Raw genomic sequence first — 21,938 nt, forward strand, 5'->3', positions numbered from 1 at the left:
AGCTCACGTAGAAATAGAAGAACATAACATTTAAAGTATGAACAGCCAATGAAGGGCACAATTGCACAGAATTGCTCTTTAAAAGATTAATCTGATACAGCTTATGTTTAATCTTTATTAAATTAACAGTGGTTTCTATTGTATTCAGCAGAGAGATACTGTATAGCAAGCCCCTGTAGTAAATTCCTTCAAGGCCATGGTGTACCAATTCACGTGAAGTATCCACAATAGTGAGGAGAAATGTGTACACCAATCTGTGCGAGGATAAAGAATATTAGATCATTGAACAGCCTGCAAGACCAATACCAATAAAATTACCAGATCCTTTTTTTTTTAGGTTTTAGCAATAAAGAAAAAAATGGGTTCTTATTTAATTTTTTCCCCCATGCATTTATAAAATACACGTTTCAGGAATAGTACAGATTTTTGTACTGGCGCCAAAAGTTTAATAAATGTTTCAGACAAGAGAAAGTTAATTAGCCCATCTTTGCTTGCTTGGTTATGTATCGATCCAAGGAACATATTCATTTCTTTTTTTTTTATTTGCTTTTAACATTAAGAAAACTAGAGAAGCCATTTTGATGAAAATGGATGGATGGCTGGTTTCAAGGTCTTCAGGGCTTGTATTAAGCTGTGCTGTAGTCTGCTCTGTTTGAACCGAAATGAGTCGGTTCATTGAAGTCTTTTCAGCCTTCCTGCAAGTGTGGGGAATTAACTTTGACCTTGTCCTTGAACTCGCTGAGGAGCAGCTGTGTCCATTTTGTGACACCGTAGCAAAAGCATTGGCCACAATATTGTCAATAAGGCCTGACACAATAAGCAACTGCTTGTAATTTTTACATTTGGTCCCGTGTGCTGTAAACTCACACATGGAGTTTGGTTTTTCATCTGCATAAGGATCAGTAGCTCACACTGGTGAGCTGCAAACATGCACATTCTTTTTGACCTGCCCCTTCATCTGACTAGTGGAGTTGTTCCCAGTGCTGGGAACCTGCTCACCTGCTGCTTTTATTGTACCTGAGCCCTTTACTGAAATGATTCCTTAATTGTAATTTGTTTTCATGCAAGGTTTTTTTTTTCTGCTCAGAGGTTGGAGATCTTTACTTACAGACGTGTCTCTACATGTTTAGGAATTTAACACAAGAACTTAAAATTAAACCTGTTGTTAGATTTAATAATAATTGCTTACACTTATATAGCGCTTTTCTGGACACTCCACTCAAAGCGCTTTACAGGTAATGGGGATCCCCTCCACCACCAATGTGCAGCCCCACCTGGATGATGCGACAGCAGCCATAGTGCGCCAGAACGCTCACCACATACCAGCTCTCAGTGGGGAGGAGAGCAGAGTAATGTAGCCAATTCATAAAGGGGGATTATTAGGAGGCCATGATTGGTAAGGGCCAATTGGAAATTTGGCCAGGACACCAGATTTGATAAAGTTTGACTACTGCACTGTAACAAACCCGGCACCAGGATTGGAACCCCTGGATTATAGAATCGATTGACTATTGACTTCCTCGATTACAAGGTTTAATATTTCCCCTGCGACATGGTTTGGAATTCCTTCATTCCATTTTCTACATGCTTCTTCCAATTCAAGGTCACAGAGGAGCAGGAGCACACACGCATGTTGGAACCAATTTTTCCAGAAGCCAGTTAACCTACCAGAATGTTTTTGGACTGTAAGCGGAAAATGGCGAATGGGGAGAAAACCCATGTAAAAAAATTGAGAACATGCAAATTCCACACAGATGGCACCTAAGGTCTGGAATTAAACCCAGGGGCCCAGAACTGCAAGGCAGACATGCTACCCACTGCCACCCTGTGTTGCCCATGCTTTAGAATCTAGTTCTCTTTTTAAAGATCAATATTCTCACCTAAGATATCTCTTCCCTCTTCAGCTTTCTGGTAATCATTAACCACTGTCAAATGAACAATGATAGAAAATTAATGCATTTTTTTTTCAAATGAATTCATTAAATCAGTTTAAGCCTGATGATTTGAGAAGCACAAGCTACTTTTAATCCTTAAACAACCAGAAAGTTTCATCATTTTGCCATTCTAGTGAGATTTTTAATTATGTGTGCATTCCGAATAAGGGAGCACATTTGTGCTGATGGATAATGATGAATTGAGGCACGACATGGCAGGATTGATGATCCTGTGCTCTAAATTGCCAGCAGATGCATGACTAATCAAGAAATATAAATGTGATATTTATCCACTCTGTTTTCTACTGTCAGTCATTCCTCTAATGTTCCTGTAATTTTTCCTTTAGCCCTGGTGTTCTGTCTCAACTTAACTCCAGGCTTGTTCAATGAAGTGATTTGTTGCTTCTTCATCTGATCTGCTGTGGTGCAGAAAGACTGTCACTTGTCATCTAGGTACTGTAAGTGCAACATTTTTTGCTGCATTGCTGGATGAAATGGGCCCCTTCTTGTACATAAAACACTTTGGTCAACCTTTGGATGATTATTCTTCCTGCCTGTTGACTAGCAGCTGAGGTTCCTATGAAAATCCCAAATTAAAGAAAATACGGTTTGCAAACTGGTTCATTCAGTTTCTATATTGGCATGTCAAAAGGTAGCACTCCATCGGGGAGTTTACTTGGACACTGAAATGAATAAACCATATTTTGACTTGGTTCGTGAATTGGAATTGACACGAGGGCTTTAAACTGGCATGCTGTAGGATAGGTCTTGTTTCAACGGATTTGTCCTAGATCTGCTGAATGGGTATTCCTTACAAGGTACGCATAATAAACCCCACAAAAAAAGAAAACTTCAATCTTTGCACATAAGAATTATAAGCTCGGGATACAAAAGCAGAAGAAAACGTTGGGGAGAAAACTAAAAATTACACCACGCTCAGTGTATCTTTTTTTTTTTAAATCCAAGATCGTATCGGAGCTAAAGCTGTGTGGGTGATAATTACTTTTCAGTCTGAAATGCAGCAATTTTGAGACATCCAGTGAATTTTTTCTGTCTTTTAGTATCAATATACTTTGGGGGCATCCTTAAAATAAAAAAAATACCTCCCTTACGAAATAATCTCCCTAAATTGTCAGTTTATAGTTTCATCCGATTATCATTTTTCTCCAATAGCTTCACACTGTTGTATCTGTGTAGGCTGTGCGACTAAAATAATTTTTCTAATGGCAGCTGTTTTCTTCTCGCGGGTTCCCAAAGCTTCACTTAGTTCAGATACCATCCAGGATGCTTCCATTTTGCTAGAAGCACAAAAAGATCAAAGAACAGTGTGGGGAGAAATGAATTATCTCCTGAAAAGCATTGTCGGATCATGCTAGTTGTCTGTATGAAGGTCTGGGTTTATCGAGGGCAATGTTTCTGGGTTTTTAAAAAATGTAACAATATTTCATGCTCTATTGTTGGAGGCAGATAGTATCATCCTGGGACTCATGAAGTGCAATGAGAATGTTCTTTGATCGTGTTTATTACCAAGGAGCTTTATGGCAGGGAGAAGAACTCTGGCTCAAGCCATTTGTCACTGTTAATGATCAGCTGTTGGAACTGCATGGTATTGCCATTTTCTGTTGGGATTCCCATGCATGTTCATATCTTAATTTCTTCTAGTTTCTACCACGGAAATAACACGCCCAGTTCTGAAGCATTTTCAAAGCAACATTTACCATTTATCATTACCAAAGAACGATTTGGTGTCCTAAACCTGTTTGTTCTAATGCAAAGGGTCATAAATCCTATATACTGTAAATACTGTTGTTTTCTGTATGCTAAGCTTTCTTTTTTTGGGGGTGTCATTGACTGCTTTCAAAGAAGCCTCTGCCCTATTCCCTAAAATTGTTTTCATTGTACAGTTGAAGTCAACATTAAGCAGCAGTAAGAGTATTTATGCATGATGACTTGGGTTTTTTTGATAGTTCTTATACTGAGTTGGCTTTAAAACCTTGTGGTGTGTCATATATTTTCTGTACTGAGTTTGACTAATTTATTTGAATTGCTGGAAATGCATACAGTTCTGCTGATCTGGAATCGGAGACAACCAGAAGGAGCAAAATTCAGTTCTTTGGGTTCTTCCTACTCTCTCCGTGGGGAAGCTGAAAGAATAACATTTAATTGCTGGAAGGAGTGAGTGAGAAAACAGGATCCTGTGGCCATGTGTGCGGCCTCATGCTTCAAACTGTGTGCTCTACCAATCAACCTGAGAAGCTATCCGAACAAAAATAGCTGCAGGCATTGGGTCTGCGTCACTCTTGCGTCAAAAATCAAGGAGCCCATGCTAGACATCCTGTTTTGGCACATGGTCTCAATAGAATGATTTTGACTTCAGCAGGCCTCAAAGAAATGGCAAGACTGTAGTGCACTGCGATGTGTGGGGATGTCTGACAAACCCTGGTTTCAGATGGATGGGACAGCATGTAACAAAAGGCAGTGTAACAATAAGACATCAAATCATTGAAGTACTAGTCTGTCATGATGAACTTATAGTATGAATAACTGCTGCACAAAACAAAGCCCGTGTAGGTATTTGTTATTCTGATATACTTTACAAAATGACAGAAACATCTTCACGTAAATACACCATGATAAAGTAGTACAGTATTTATATATAATCTCAGTTGTACTGTATGAAGTCTCATTTTAGATCCTCTTGCGTCTTTGTATAACAATATACAGTACACGTTGCACTCCATATTTATCTCAGTGATTGTTCTGTCGGTTATCTTGATAGGAGCATCAACTAAAGAAGACGAATTAGAATTATCATCTTTGATCCCATGTACATACGAATCTTCTTGTCTATAGAAACACGAAGGGCTGATTTGTTAAAAATAACTAGCCTAAGTTAATTTGGAAATGAACCACAGCATCCCCTCTTCAGCAGATGAGACACCAACTCCCTTGATGACTCACAATCGCATAAATATATTGTTTCTTTGAAGTGCCACAGAAATTAGTTGGTTTTTGCTGAAACCATTAAACAAATTCAGAGCCTGAACTGCATTCTGTGAAGCATGACTGTTATATTTACTGTAGTTTGAGCATGCAGCTTTTTTGACAATCCAATTTTTTGAGGCGCGTTCGCAGACTATGTATTGGCACCCTGCACCTAGAGCAGTTATTCACTAGTTTTTCAATCCCAAGAATTAGTTTATTAATGTTGTGTTGCCCCTGTAAACCTGACAAAGGCTCCGCTGCTGAAAAATTTTCTCTTTTCTTTTCAGCATGGAATAAACCTTTACTTGTTCCTTTGCACTATTCCTGCATGCTACTGTATGTCAGAACACAGGTGATCCTGTGATACTAATTAGTGGAAATCGGTTATCTTAAAGATGTGAGGCCCCTCCATGTTTGCCAGTGACCTTCTGGCACATACGTCAGTACAGTGTCCAATGCCTACAGCTAGGTACCATCTGACTGTCTGTCCTTGTGCTGTTATGTATGCCAGTTTTGGGTGATAATCCTCTAGGGTGCTTGGTTAGGCCCGATCAAAAGCAGCAGCTTAGAAGCCATTTAGTGGTTTCCAAGAGTGGAGGCCATCAACCGGGAGAAGGGGGGGCAGTGCACTGGTCTAAAAGCATGACCACTTCATGGGTCGTATCTCAGGACATCTGGCAACGTTGGAGTCAATTTAGAATTTTGGAGCGGCGTCCAATTCGGTTCATGCACTGGAATTTGAATTGAAAAGGAGGTAGGAGTATAATTTCACTTATTCTAAAAATGATTGTCACATTTATTTTGACAGATGAGCTTCAGCCAGCCTCCAAATTCTGCTATTTATCTTTGCACACAACACTGGAGTGTAATATTGTTCATACACATTAATGAATGCCATTCCAAACACTAGATCAATTACAAATGAATGAAAGGCTTTTATTCTTGTTATGCAATGTTAAGGTTCTGCCGTAATCCTTTAATGACTTTCAAGAATATGTAAATATATTCTCCAGTCGGTATTGTGTGTAGTTTCTGTAGGTACAAATTAAATGATGCATTTAGGTATTTGAAAATGAGTCTCATTGAATTAGATTCCTCTGTCTTTCATTCCAATTCAAATAAGAATTCCATTATTTTGGGATAATTGAGACTATTTCCCATCCAAGTCTAGAATTGAGTTAAAATTTAACAGCAGTTTCCAGTTCCATTTCAGAACTGAACCCTGCTATGTCCTTGGTGTGGCTAGCTAGGCTGCTCCACACGCTTCTGGAAGATCTACCATTTGGATGTGACTGATGCCCAAAGTTACTTCAAGGCTGCCTTGGTCTTTGCCCAGATTGCTGCTCCCTTTGCATTTCAGTGTGCAATGCTTTTCATTGGATCTTCCAAACATCACTGGTATAACATCTCAGTGACTGGTTGCTGCTCTATGAAATGAAAGGGCATGCTAGGTTACATCTATGACTTTGGTTCCCTGAAGAACTTTTTTAGCCTTTTAGCTAAAGGAAGACTATAAGGGCCACTGATCTAAGTATTCAGAATCCTCAATGGCACTGATCAATTCAACCTAGTCTAAATTGCCTCTCAGTTTTAAGTATTGCCAAGAACTGACCAGCTAATCATTTGAGAGCTCAGTCAGTGTGAAAATCGAAGGATAAAGTGACCCCATGACTATTTCTGGAGAAGTCTTAGCCTTGTGCTCAAAACATCTTTCATCTGGACTCTCTGAAATAGCCAGCATAAAATTAGTTTGGTTACATGGTGACAGGAGTGTTGGTCTCTGCCAAAAACAGGTTTGTTTATGCCAAACAAAATTCAATGCTTCTAAACTTTTCTCATGTAACCATATGAATCATAATAATTAAGGTGATTTGTCCCTCTCAGGTGGGCTCAGTCTCCTCTTAAGATTCAAACAGGCCTAATCAAAGGACAAATGCAGAGAGAACAATAGATATCCTGCAGTAAGAGCTGATTCATTTAGTCTTGATTTTAGGATGCTTATTATAATGTGCTGAGAGGCTGCATTTTGTTTCACATTGTGTTTATTAATTCCTCTTTCTTGAATGAATAATTCATCCAAGTATCACTTCTGCTGATATAACAGTGAGGAGAGAGCACTGTCTGCAGTGCACAGCACTGCTCTCTTGTTGTTGCCGTACTTTTTTTTTCGTGCTTGGACCTTTTTCTCTTTCTTGAAAAAAGTTTCATTTGTGCCCTGATGTAGAATGTTTTTTTTAGTCTTTCATTGCATTGATGTGCCTGCTGTTCCTTCCATGGACATATCATTGCAGTTGTTGGGAGCAGTAAGACGAGAACAAAAGGACAGAATTGAAAGAATTGAACTCCTTATGATCTGTTCTTTCAAAGTCTATCAGCAGTCTAGGGTGCATGAAGGGTGCAGGGTGCTGTATGGACAGCATAGCTACTCTACCTCATTGCAATTTTATTTACTGCACATCTGCAGTCATTGTTTACTTGTAAATTGTCTCCTGTTCGCTTATATGTTGTCTTGATGTACTGTCTGCACTTTGTTTTACACCTTTTTTTAACAATCGAGAGACTTTCTGTAAGTAAGAATTCCATTGTACCAATACATGTACTGGTTACATATGGCAATAAAGTTAATCCTGGAGCAAGTGTAAAATGTGACCCCTTCCGTTATTATATCTGCAGCATCTAGGTATCAAATCACATTCCTTGCTGCGGTGATTTTTAAAATGAAACCAGGATGGCAAGGCAGATAAGAAATAACTCGATAGCTAGAAGGTATTTTTTTTTTTTTTTTTGCAAAATAAGGCTGTAGGCCCATCTGTTATTCAAACAAGACAAAAGAGTAAGATGCAGCTTGGAACATCTATCTCATCCATTTGCTGGAAACAATAACGGGTTCATAATTAAATGATTGATTAACCTTCTTTTGTCTTTAATAAAAGACTGATGAAATATTAAATAGATATGGCACAGCTTTGTCAAAAAGCAATTATAAATGACTGATGGGCCAGCAATTTACAATTATTTCTTAAGCATTTTATACTAGGCTTCTTTCATAATTGCAGCCTGCGTCCTGTGTGTCAAACAGCCTTTCTTTGAAATGGATCTGTGTATTACATCTCTTTGGACTCAGTCACAGGCTAATCCTATATTATTTTTCAAGCCAGCAACCAGTAAAAATGATTAAAAGTGATGGACACTTCACTCATTCTAAACATTAACCAGCACACTGCTAATTACATGCAGATAGGACTATACAAGTGTTACATTGTTAATTGTATTAGAAATTATTCCTCTTGCACCTAATTCCTTGTTAGCAGCTAACGTCCTTTAATGTGAAGCCATTCTCCTGCAACAGCAATCTGCCACTGTAGGATCTTGCGTTGCAAGTTTTTGCACAAGTAATTTTTCGTATACCGTGTTTTTAAGTAGTACCACCAAGTAAGAATGTGGCTTTTTTTTATATTGGAGTTGTACAAAAAAATTTAACCCTCATTTGAAATCAGTCATCTTGGCTACAACCCAGATGTGCATCCTCAGACATGCTGACTTTCCATTCTGCTTTTTACTGATCTGTGACTTCAGAGAACAAAAGGAGAATGTACCCCTCGCTCGAAGAATTGCTGATTTAGTGCTCAAGGGTGGAAATGAGACGCAAAGTCTGAAAGGATTACATGCAAGGTTATTGAAACAATTGCTAGAACTAAACAAGAGCATAATACAGTATATGTGGAAAAGACCTACAGTACTCAAGAATAGTCAGCACAGCTTTAGAAAGGGCACCTTGTTTGAGTTCTTTGAACAAGAAACACAAGTAGTGGATTCACCTAGAGAATAATAAGGGGTGTATGTATAGGCTTTCAGGATTGAGAACATTCCTCATTCTGAAAGGTATAAGCCATAGGCATTCAGAGACATGCGTGTGTGGATGGAGAACCACAGGATACAGCTCTAGGATCACTGTTCTCCCTGGTTTATATCAGTCAAGTTTGCAGATAACAAAATAGGAGGAACAGAAACGGAAGGAAAATTTGAAATCCAGAAAATTGATTTACTTACAGATTGGGGCAAACGTGTGACAAAAGGTGTTTAATGTAGACAAGAACAGGGTTTTGCATGCAGGTAGCAAAATTAAATATCTATAAATACCAAATGGAAAACTATGCTTAGGATAGTGTTGCTTTGTAATCAATCCAAGTAAGAGCAACAGGGGCATAAAGCCCTTGACTGACAGGCTGAAGAAATTTAATCTTTTTAGTCTTGAACAGATAAGATCGAAAGCACTCCAGATTGAAGCATTTAAAATTCTCAAAGGCACGGTCAATGTGGAAAACCTCTTCAGAAGGAAAAATCATCTGGACTAAATGACTGAGTTGTCTTGTTGAACCCTGTGCACTGGCATCTTTCAAGAAATGGCTGGATCAGATCCTTGGATCAATTACAGTAGATACAAACTAAAAGAACAGGTTTATATGAGCAGAAAAGCCTCTTCTCTTCTGTAATTCTTAGTCTGCACAACAGAAGAACTGCTAAGATACTAGAGCTTCCAATTTCCTTCTGGTGAAAGTGTTCATTACAGTCTGCTGTTAATACAGTGACCTCGGATTTATTCATATCCCTGATGATTGATTTAAGAAAGATATACAGACTGAATAATCCGTCCATCTGCCCATTTTGTAATTACTTGTAGGTGAATTTGATGTCTCGGAAAATTGGCCCTGGAGTGAGGGTATGCGCGTCTGTGTGTGCCCTGCAATGGACTATGTCCCATGTAGAGTGTACCCCAGCTTGCACCCGTTGCTTGCAGAGTAAGGTTCCAATTCCCCCATGACCCTAAATCGGATGGAGTGGTTTAAAAAAAAGATTGATGATGTATCTCATTGGTGCAATTGTGGAGTCAGAAGCTCAACAGACAACAATGGTTGTTATATTTTGAAGTCGATCTTCCTAGGCACTCTCACGTTGGCATTTTCTGCTCAATGTACAACACGTTAAAAAAATTCCCAGTCGGCGTCAGCCAGCAATAGTCATAGAGCCCAACCTGCCGTTATAGCTGAACCGGTTCAGTCATTTCAGAGGTGCAGAATGAAGCTGGGGTTTTTCTTATTAGTCTTCTTTTCAAGTGCATTTAATAAGGGCGCTGGGTTCTCTCTGCTTTGTAAGGATGCGACAGCCAGCTCTTGAAATAATGACACATCCATTTCTGTGCAAACGGAGCGAAGACCTACCCATGTCGTTCATTTCTCAAACCTTGAGATGGATACTTTTTCGTAGTTCCTATAATGATGAATTTGAGCCCATGACCTAGCAAAAGATTTGACGTTGGTCTAGAGAGAGACAACTCGAGAGTCTTCTTTAGAACCTGCACTGGAAAGGGAGAGAAGCACGTTTAAAGAAATATTTCGTTCTCTCTCATCCCGGCAGGTGGAGTTAAGTTTACCAAAGGGGTGATAACTCCAGTTTTGAAAATGGCCTTTTGTAAGCTTTTCAGAAGCCCTTTAGAAATTACAGCTTTTTCATCCCAGTGTGAGTACACGCAATCATGAATTGAACTTTAATAATCTGTCAATAGGATGTAGTAGGTGGTTTAAGTGTGTTCTACAAATCACTGGGTAATTGTGTATCTTGCTCTCTGGGTTTTCACTCATAGGAGTTTCCTATAACCGTTTTTATTCAAAACCCTTCAGTTATACTTTCATTGATGTGGTTTTTCATTATGGAAGACAGGCTGTAGATTATCATTGATTGGCTTCTCCTGCCTCTCTCATGTTTTCTTTGGGGGAGGTAAACTGAAGACCCTTATTGACATACAGTATCATGCAGAACAGACTGGAGGAAGAAGAAATGAAAGCAGGGGACAAGCTGGGTTTGTCATATGGGTGATAAATAAGATGCGTTTAGGCATATTGAAGATCAGGTTTATCTGCTGTTCCTTAATGCAAACTGTTCAACAGGCAATGGGAAAAGCTTTAAAATGATTTTGGAAATTTCAGATTAGTTCATGAATATTGGACCTGGAGCTATAAGATTTCAGAAGGGAAGAATGTCTTAGGGAGATTCTAAAAATTCTTTAGTTTAGGATTTGTATGTTAGACTGTTTTTTTTATGATAAGATTTTCATCTGGTGTGGAGGTTTAATGTAAACATGCATGATGGACTAAATGGCATCTGTCCTTTCCTTTCCTTCCCAAGACAGACTGTGATAAATGCATCTACTTAATTCAGTTCAGCTATAGTGTGTCAAATATTGATTCTAATGAATTCTCTCGACTTTTGTTTAATAGGTCCAGAAATGAATACTCGCATGTTACTCCTACAGACTAGAACCGTGTGCTGCAAAATGGCTTTGTGGAGACATCAATTTCTGTGCTTCAAGTATGTAATCATTCTAACACCGATTTTATCTAAACCAATTTTAGAGCACTATAAATTCATTCAACTTTTATACATCTCCCCATATACTGTCACTTAGAGTGTATCTTCATGAATTTATCTGTCTAATTCTTCAGATAAAAAATCTTCTGTTCTGCAAAAAATGTAATTAATCTAATGCAGAAACTGTTGTTTCTGTATATGTTGGACTAATTTCCTTTTGATTGTAAGCCTTTCTTGTGTAGTTTTATTCTTAGCATAGAGACGGGGCTCATCATATCTGATTCAACACCAGGAAAATGTTGGACATTTATTTGATCATATACTGTACATCTTATTTTACCAAAAGAAATCCATGTACTGTAGTTTAGGCTTCTGGCTATGTACAGTATGTGTTTTTACATTATTTCATATTTGAAAATACTGGTGAAGTCAGACCTCAATTGTCAAAGTTGAACATTGTTAAATTGGTTTAAGTGACCTAATAGGCAGGAGTCATTTATGAATGTGTATTTATATTGTCAACGGGTATTTTAAGACATTTAACATTTACTGCCAAAGTTAGACACACATCCAGAAAACCAAATAAAATTGATTGTAATCATTTCTTCCCACCTTCTCAACATTAAATTGAAATTTATAATGCCGACCTGCTAAAATAAGACAAAATGCTGTTAGAATGTCAATTCTTTGTCACCTGCATCCACATAATTTAAAAAACCGACCGTTCAAGCAGTTCCCCTAATCAGAGTATGAAATGTCAGCTACCCTGCTCCTAATTAACAAAGCTTGTTTTATTTTCTCATTTGCACCTGATATTATCCTCCTCAGTAGTTGTTGGAATAAGGCACTTTTTTAAGAGATCTATAATTATCCTCTTCATTGAACAGCTCTTTTCATTGATTCATTGAAGTCATGTTCAACTACAAATTTACACTCAGAGGTAATTGCTACTTCGAGAAGGGTGTTATTGCCACATTTGAATGTCTTTCTGCTTAGCTTGGGAATAAATAATTTCTGTGTCACTCGTGAGTTCCGTGAAATAACTGAAGACCAATACTCTGGTATTAACGGCAACACCGAATGCTGTACTTCAAATGTACCATAAATTAAAGTTTTCATTGTTGAGCAGCATGGTAGGTCAGTGCTTAGTAGCACTTTTCAATTTGATCTTGGGACACCTGTCCACATGGATATTTTTCTTGTGGGAATTTTGCTAATAAAGAATCAAAACATCACGGTATTGTTCATTTATGAGTCGCCAGTAGTTGCAAAAGTTTCCCAAATCTTTTGTTAAAAGACCTTGCATCGCTGTTTCAGACCTGGGCGGTGTCAATAGTTCCCTGTGTCTAGAATTCCCTGAGTGATCCATCCTTTGCTTGCTACGGTATCCCATCCAGGAAAGGAGTCCTCTTAGTGCCACGGAAACCAGGATAGGCACTGGGTCAGCAAGCCATTGTGGCTCCGGTATAGATCTTATCGTCACCTGTCCTTGGTTTGCACTCGACCTAAGGCCCCTGTGAGCTGGCTGTGTGGGGAAAAGAAGCAGAATGCTCTGACAGTCCACACTTTGTGGGACACATGTATATTGCTTTAATCTGATGTGGTGATACTCAATTGGAGGTACATGCTGTACAGTACTTACATGTTTTTCAAAACGTCATCTTTGTACACACCTGCCAATCTAATATTTAAGACTTTGTTTCCAGCTGGTTAGGATTCTTTGAATTATTTTTTAATTAGTATTCAACATTTTCTATCTGTAACCATGGTCCTTTACTCCATAGGCAAGTGGCACCTTGAGCACACTGCGCCATCTTGAGGTGGCCATCCATTCAGTGGTGAAGCAAACATAGGGCAAATTCCTTGCAGTCCATGTGGTCTTGTTTAAATTGGTACCATATTGTTGTTGCTGGTGCTGTTGGCAGTATCTTTCTTTTTTTCCAAGTTTCTAAATGGTCAAAATTTTATTAATGATTCTGTTGTGGAGAAGTACTTAATATATTTACTCTGGGGAGTATTGGACACCAATCAGTGTGGAGCCCCATCTGGAGATCCGACTGAGACCTCCAGCCAGCATGGCGTATCCCACCGAATGAAGACGGTCCCCAAACACTTCTATAAATCAACAGGCCAAGTTCTTTTTTAACACTGTGCAGTGTATCCTAAATCCCAAAGATCTGAACGAAATGGAAGGTTTCCATAGAGCTGCCCTAGAATGGTGGCACAATAGTTTGCCACTGCATTTTATCGGTCTTCCTTCTTCATCCGTAGTGTTATAATTCCACACAAAAGGAGTTAATACAATAAAACGGTTCTTTATGCAAATACAACATTGGCTATATTTTTAAATCTGGCGAATACTGTTTCATGGTTACTACTGTTTATTACAGAGGTTAGGGAGGTAGGTTAGATCCTAATTACATACACTTCTATTCGCCTTTGTGTTTCATTTTCCTTTTGTGCAGATTTCTCTCCCTGCCTCCTCACCTACACTTTTGCAGCAAATTCCCTAGTTCCAACCTTGCAATAATGAGGTTGGTGGGAGTGGGTCACGCAAAAGATTTTATCCTAATTATGTCTTTCGATCACATCCATTAGTATCTAACCAAGCTATAGAATATATTTTGGTGTTAAACTTATTACTGAAAAGGTACATACTGTACTATATGTGCCCTTGAAAGATTCCATTAAATCCCTTCTTTCTCACAGCAACCCCCCACCCTAACCTTAACCACAGCTGAAAATGATTGATCTTGAGTGATTTGCAGGATGTGAGTGAGTTTAATACTGAGGAAAAACTGGTATGTTCCTGTTGCCTCAGTAGAAGAGATGTCTCAGCACAGTTGTATCAGATACAGTACAGGCACACATCATTTTTTCTGATTGCTGATTGCAAGTTATCATGTGCTAATTGGTCATTGTAACATTTTGTACTTAGCAGTGTGGTTTACAACTTCTGCCATACCTCCTATGACCTCCTGACCTTTTCAAGGGATTGAAACTCTGAAAATGGCAAAGTGGAATTGTGTAGCCAATCAGACCAAATCAATCTCACAGGTGGGTGTAAACTGACCAATCTGTCCATCACAGATGAACTTCAAAGGCTTAAAAGGCTTTAAACCAGAATAGTGATTTGTTAAACACATAATGACTTATACACAACTCTAACTGCTGATTTAAGTAGCTACTGTACTGATAAAGGTGCTTCGAATCATTTTGTTTTACATTGAAAAACAAATGTTTTGCACAAAACAAACAAGGTGTTTTAGTCTAAGCCATATCTGCTGTATCATTACTGAACATCAGTGGGTTTGCATGTTTTGCATACAGAAACATTGATAGAATGTTTTGAAATACTGTATATCAACTCTGTTAATTCAATTTTTTTTGTTAACTGATGACTTGATAAAGCTTTATGAAGATATTTTTCAAGGAACTTTGGAGTTAATGAAATACAGTACATGTACAGTATTGACATACGGTACATGTGCATCAACTTCTATACATGTACTATACAATAAAATAATTAATGTCCAATAAACAATACTTGGTCACTGGTTTCATTTTCAGTTTGCTTTCACATTTTAAATGGCTCGGGTATATTTTGTATTGAAGTTTTCTACTTCTGGTTGCCTCTGATTTTGATACAATGTACCAAGGGCAAGACACATTTTTTTCTTATCTGAAATGCCTTTCCCATCTACAGTTTTCTTGAACTTATTTGTACTTAGTACATTTTGTGTTGCATCTTTATACAGTACTTTGTATTTTACTCAGATTAGTAGATATTTCTCCCCACACGCTGGACAAGTCCCAAGCTTAATCAGGAGCTTGATTTCATCTGCATACAATACACGACCTGATCGCATCCACCCCTGTGTGCATCTCAGTGGAGCTGATTACATTGTAATTAGCTGTAATCATACAGGAAATGATACACATCTCAGATGCTGTAGCAGATAATTTTAGTGACACTGAAGTATGAGTGCTCTAAAAAATGGTACATACAGTACTGTATGTAGGCCTCGGAGATGCTCTCTGAATAAAGCAGATTCTTGCTTTCTCTTTGAAGAAAGCAAGATTACCAGAGGCTATTAAGTAGTTTGTCAAAGGATCAGTCTTTAGAAGGCTTTGGGCTTGAAATGTTAGGTGACTTTGATCTTAAGATGGTAATGATCCACGTCTGGTTTAGAGGCGTGCAGACATGGGACAAACATTCACTCCCCACACAGACAGAGCAGCTGCACCTGAATGTGAACTTGGATTCCTGCAGTAAGGTGCTTCAAGTATTGCCCTGTACTCCTGCCACACATACTACCCTTGGGGACGTATGTTAGATAATGGCTATTTACATCCTCAAGTTGTAAAAGCAGTGGCACAGTGGTGCTGTAGGTACTGTAGCACAGTTTCTTCATGGCATTATCACAGAGGTATTTATAACTTGCAATACTTTTTAATTATCTCAGGATTTTTAGATCCAAAATATGTGAAGTTGGGATTGCTACTCACACTGGCTGTCTCTCGCATTTCCATGCTATCTTTTACTGTGTGGAACAGTAACTCAAACCAAATATCAAGGGAGCATTCAATAGTACAGTTAATATTGACACCACTTACTGTAGATAACAGACATACCGCCTGCCTCTGCTACACAGCTACTGTATGACATTGCTTTTCAAGGACATGAGGAGTTCCTAGCAATTGAAAGCCATTCAGAACATCTAAGTAAACTCTGGAATTAAGCACCTGCATCTTTTCTGCATGTGCTTCCTTTTGCAGTGATATTTCATTGCTCTTCTGTACTACTGTACTGTATAGTCCTGAATCTGAGGAATATCCTCAAGCCCTTACCACTATTGTGCAAAGTAATGAGGAGTCATTAACAACAGCAATGACTTTAGAAATCATCCATCAAAGTGTGCTCTTGTGCTGCAAAGAGTTGTGTAAGACGAAAGCGCAGAACTCCAAATGTGAACTAGAACGCTGTTCACGGTATAAAAAAGAATTGATTCTTTAAGTCTTATCTCATCTTTTGGGATCGCTGTAGGTGTATTAGTAGCATAAGGACGCGCATTGTCCTATTGGAAAGTCTTGTCAAGATCAGTCTGCAGCAGCAACAGCCAACCCTGATCCCAAGACTTGATCAGTGTAGCACCAGTCAGGTAAAATTGGGGTTCTTAGTGACTAGACACATCTGTCCAGACCATTGCAGTTGAACCTCCATTTCAGTCTTGGCAAGGGATTGTGATTTGTGGTCTGTCTCTGGCTGACTGTTTTGCCTGTAATGTCTTACCAGGCTAAAAAACTGAACAACACAGACAGTGAAAGAAAATTAACAAGGTGATTTAGTGCTTGTACAACAGGTAGTCACTCAAGTGTCATCTAGTCTAGTCAGTAATGCACAGTTTAGTTAATCAAAGTAATATCAAATTTAATCAATATCCAAAATCCTTATACTTTCTAAAAACTTTGTACATGTACAGTTTGGGAGACTAATACAAAGTAAAGAGGTTATTTTGGCTGGTGCAAATTTGACATTCGCTCATGGACTTCACAGGCTAAAGACTGTTAAAGGAGCATCTTAAGAGTGGAATGTACCAGATAGGCTTTGAAATCTAAACAGACAAAGTGCTGTGAAATGCCCACTAGCCTCATTCAAACGGTATAAAAAATACAGAGAATGATGATCACCAGAGGTTATTAACAGGCTTTTTTGTGTTGAAGAGGTACTATTTAAAAAAAAAAAATGCTGGCTTGAGAGTGAGACATTATAACTCATTTCCTTTTCAAAGAGAAGTGCCCACTCCTCCTCCTCGCACCTTGGCTGGTTTTTGTTCCTCTTGTTTAGTAAGATGCAGTGCCTGCTCAGCACACGTGTCAGGGTAAGCTATCTGGAATAGAGCATTCATTTTCGTCCTATAGAAGGTCATGCTGCTTAAAAGGCATCTTTTTAAATTCTATGATGAAAGACCTCGCATATGAGCTGTTAAAAGGGTCTCCAGCAATCCAACAGCATTAGAATGTAATACCTTATTTCCAGTCCTAAAGGCAGTCTGTCACTGCCTGATATATTCCAAACAAGTCCTTGCCAATTGCAAAAAATTAGAGAGTGTGAAGGGGTGTCAAACCTATGCTATAAACCTAAGTTGCTTCATAAAATATTAAATAAACTGCTGGACTGCTTTCCTGTAGCTGTTGTCTAATGCTACAGTAGCTATAGAAATGGGAAATAACTGGATTGGAAGAGCTCACTTCATTATATTTTCAAATAGTTTTCTTAGGGCACACTGTATTTCAAAATATTCCCAAGGGAATATAAATTAATATGCCTTCATCTCCTACAATTCTCTTTCAATATTCCTGTGATAGACAGTACAGTTTTACATTGGAACAAAACCATTCCAAAAGAAAGACAGACAAGCTGAACACATAATTATTAAGGACAGAAAATGGATTTACCCAGTTTAAATTATTCAGTTTTCTCATTTCCAGTCAATCATTTTATTTTATAAAGACTATGATTAGGACTAAGAACTTATCCAGTAGAGTGATGTATAAAGCTAATCATTATTAATAACAATATGTTTGGGAGACACATCATAAATGGGTGGCATGAGGTGCAGCGATTAGCATTGTTACCTAGCAGAGGTGGGGTCTGGGTTTCATTCCAGACATGGGGTGGTGCTTTCTGAAGGGAGTTTGTCAGTTTTCTCTGGGTAGGTAGGTTAATTGATTCTGGTGCGTGTGTCTGTGTCTGCCCTGAGATGGAGTGTCATCCCATCCCAGCTGTACCCTGCCTTTTGCCCATTGCTTGCCGAGAGAGGCTCCAGCTCCCCGAGGCCCTGAATTGGAAGAAGTGGTTGGAAAATGGGTGGATGGATCATAAATGGTAAAACAGCATCATACAGAGTGGACAGAGTACATATTTTTAAGCCTGAAATGCCTATACAATCTGCAATAGGATATCCAGATTGGATTTATTAAAGGTGATAAGGAGCACAGTGTCTTTTGTTGAAGAGGTTAGGCAAGGCAGGAATCTGTGTTAATTTGGACCATGTATCTATGCCCATTCTGCTTTATATCCACCTTACTCTATTATGTTACACCTTCTAGTAACCTCTAGAAGTAGTATATGAAAGGAATATGCATTTGTTTAATTATAATGCTTCTCCCAGGTGAGGAGGCAGGAGTGTAAAGCCAGCATTTTAATGTTCGATATGCCGTTTTTGCAGGGAACTATAAATGACTTTCTGGAGGGCAACAAGTTCCCTCATGCTGATCCCCACCGATCCCATGTTAGAGAAACTTCCGAGTTTTTTCCATGTCCTGTATACATTTAATTCTGGGCCTGAACAATCTGTCCTGTCTAAACTCACCCTGAACCGGGGGAACAGATTTCTCGTTTCTGTGCTTCATCTGCTATGTAGTGGGGCTGCCTTACAATTGCTTTGTTGTGCAATGTTTATTATTATCCTTATTTCTGTTTTTCTAGGGGTGACTGAGCTCAGATTGGGTCTTCTCACTGTGTCTGGGGTTGTTCATTTTTAGGCAGGAAGCATGATGGGTTGAACAGGCTTTTTAACAGGCTTTGGCTTTTGAGAGGCTGAGTGGAGACCGAGATACCCTTAATTTGCACATAGATGTGTTCATTCACAGAAATTGTTCTCCTGGAAGCAGTGTGACTAGGTTACGTTTTTCTGGATTAAAAAAAACATGACTGAATGGTCTACCGCTTATCGTAGTTTTCTCTGATTTTAACCTGTTTCCTTTGCCTCCTTTTCCTTTCTTTCTTACTTTATGAGATCCCACTGGATCCTTTTTTTGTTTTATTAAAAACCACAACTTGTTAAAGTTGAGGAGTCAAGCAATTGGGGTTCTGCGATCTGTGGAATAACAGATGGAAAGAAAAACAAGGTTTTTCTGATCTAATTCCACTATTGGTTTAGGGACCAAGGCATTAGGGTTATCATGATTTCCCAGTCTGGAATGATTTGGAGATTAATCAGAAATATTACATCAAATCTTCATGGGATAATTACCTGAAAACTGATGCTACGTTTCTGGAACTATCCTAAAGTGTTCTTCTGTGCTCAATAAGCAGTAATAAACAGGGAAAGTATTGCCCATTTTAAAGTAAAGATGGTTTTAATCCTAGTTATTTCCAGTTATTTTTTCCTGCTGTTTTGATGGTTGACCATTAGAAATGTGGTGCAGGACAGATCAAATCAAACCCACTGTGTGCAATGGTAAAGTGAATCCTGGGAAGTCTGTCAAGTAGAACCTGCTGGTTGTGGATTTAAACCTCAGATGGGAGCTGAGACTTCCCGAAAGCACCTCTTTATGCAAACGGTTGTGGGACTATGGAACAAGCCTCACTGTTGAGCACACTGGTTTCTGTCGGGAAGAGATCCTTGGATTAATTAACAACTAACTACCAAAGGAGCTAGATGAGTTGAATGCCTTCCAGATTTATACTAGTTGATCATTAAAGACCCCATGGTACTATTACTGTACAATCTGGGCTCCTTATTAAGTACATCATTATTTGAAATTATTTTTTATTAAATGGAGATAGACTGGCATCCCAACCAGGGTGTACCCTGCCTTTCACCCATTGTTTGACGGGATAGGCTCCAGCTCCCCAGCGACACTGTATTGGAACAAGCGCTAAGCAAATGGATGGATGGGCTTTTATTATTAATAAAGCTTCTGATCATGTTAAGGAGAAATATGGATACTGTGCTTTGTAGGCAGAAAATAAGACAATGTTTTGCTTTTCCCAGCCTCTGACAAAAAAACGGATTAAAAAAATAATTTATTATTAATGCTGTGTACAGTAGCAGGGCTGGTGGTACAAAATAGCTGTAGCTGCTGCAGGTCACCCAGGTGTCGCTGCCCTTTGGTGATGGATGAATAGGGTGTGAAGTGCTTTGGAATTCTGTGGACTGAAGAGTGCTGTATAAACATAACTACTGTAGTCTGTTGGCCATTTTCATTTTATTCAGCTAGTCATGTAGATGAGCTTATTCTTATTGATCTTTGCACTAAAGACATATGTGATAAATGTATAGAATTTTCAATAAAAGGATCCATTTTTGATGGTGTATTTTAAAATTATTGGAAGAAAAATAGTTCCTACAGATGCTTGAAAGTGATTTAATAGCCTCAGTCTTTTGTTTAAGGGAACATCTCCAACTTTTCCAGCATTGTGGTCTGGCTGGAGGTTCTTAATGACTTGTGGAGCACCTGTTGTTCACATTAATAACTTGCTGGTGTTTGCACAGTGGAAGTGAAAGGGTGAAATTAGTTAATAAAACAGCAGGACCTGTAGGGAGACACATAGGTGTCTGTAAGGTCTTGAACTCTACAGTCACCCCGCAGAACTCCAGACTGACATTTATAAACTGGCAAATTAAAAGACAAATGTTACTGGTTTCTAATTAATAATCATCAAGCTGTAAAAAATAAACGAGTCCAAGGTTGTCATCTTACACATGGGTATTTTTGAATACCTTCAAATTCAACAAATCACCATTTTCAGTACAATAAGCAAAGAAATAAAGAAACAATTAAAACAAATCAAATCATTGGAATCATTAAAGGCATTTTGAATTCAGTCTGCATTAATTCAATGCTTGCTTCACTCTGATTTGGTAAGCTTGGTACTTGATGAAAAGTAGGTGAATCTGTATAGTTTAATAGTTGCGGTATGGGTAACCTAAAGTTTTTCATGCATATTGAGTAATGGTGACTGGTACTAAATTCTCTTAATAAAGGTACTGTATTAAGTGTTGGCATTGTTGTCATGACAACTAATGGAAAATGGACGCTGATGTCATATTTTGTATTGATGAGTTATAGTGGTTACCATGGCATCTTTTCACAAAGTTACATTAAACACATGGGCCTGTAATGTTCTATACTAAGCACACCTGCACTTCATAATATTTTTTCAAGTTCTTGAAATTATAAAAAACACTCTCTCCATTAGTCTTTGAAGGAGAGGACCAAAGAATGTTTTTTATAAAGTGTGGATGTAAAAATGAAAATGCATTAAAAAATTATTTTTTGCCAATAATGAAGCTTCTGATCATCTTTAGGAGAAATAGGGACACTGCTTTGTAGGCATAAAACAAGGCAATGCTTGCTTTTGCCAGCCTCTTAACATAAAAAAGAAACTGATGAAAATAAGTACAGATTTGAGTCCTAATCATATTTTAGTTTTTTCCTCTGGCAGCAAAAAATAATTCATACTGTTCTCGTCAATGGTTATTATATTCATTTGTGTCTCTTAATTTCTGAAGTCTGACTTTTTCAGGTTTCAGGACTTGCTGAAATGCTCAGGACATTATATGGGATGGATGAGCAAATTCTGAAGCGTTTTTTTTTTTTTGCTGTGCCTTGTAATGCGCTTCAGTGTGAGATGTGAACCAGTTTGGAATGTGTTGCAAAGGATCATTCGAGTTGCTTTTCTAATGACCATCTGCTCCAGTTATGCCATGCAAATGGTGAAGTCCTAAAGATACAGATTCACCCAAGCTTAAACTCTACCTTTGAATCCCTGTAGAAAATGTCCTTTATGTTTGATCTTTTGCTAGTTTTTATATTAACTATAGCTAGATAAGAAATGGGCCTGTTTGTCCAGCATATAGA

General features: G+C 38.4%; 1 long non-coding RNA gene across 1 annotated transcript in view; it reads left to right on the forward strand.

Annotated features, from left to right (window-relative positions):
• The window catches only part of LOC107079558 (uncharacterized), a 124,317-nt gene that overhangs the window by 12,386 nt on the left and 89,993 nt on the right, over positions 1-21,938 (forward strand). The gene's annotated exons all lie outside the window — the stretch shown is intronic.

This window comes from Lepisosteus oculatus, chromosome 16 (genome assembly GCF_040954835.1).
Source record: "Lepisosteus oculatus isolate fLepOcu1 chromosome 16, fLepOcu1.hap2, whole genome shotgun sequence".
In the NCBI taxonomy this organism is placed as follows: Eukaryota; Metazoa; Chordata; class Actinopteri; order Semionotiformes; family Lepisosteidae; genus Lepisosteus; species Lepisosteus oculatus.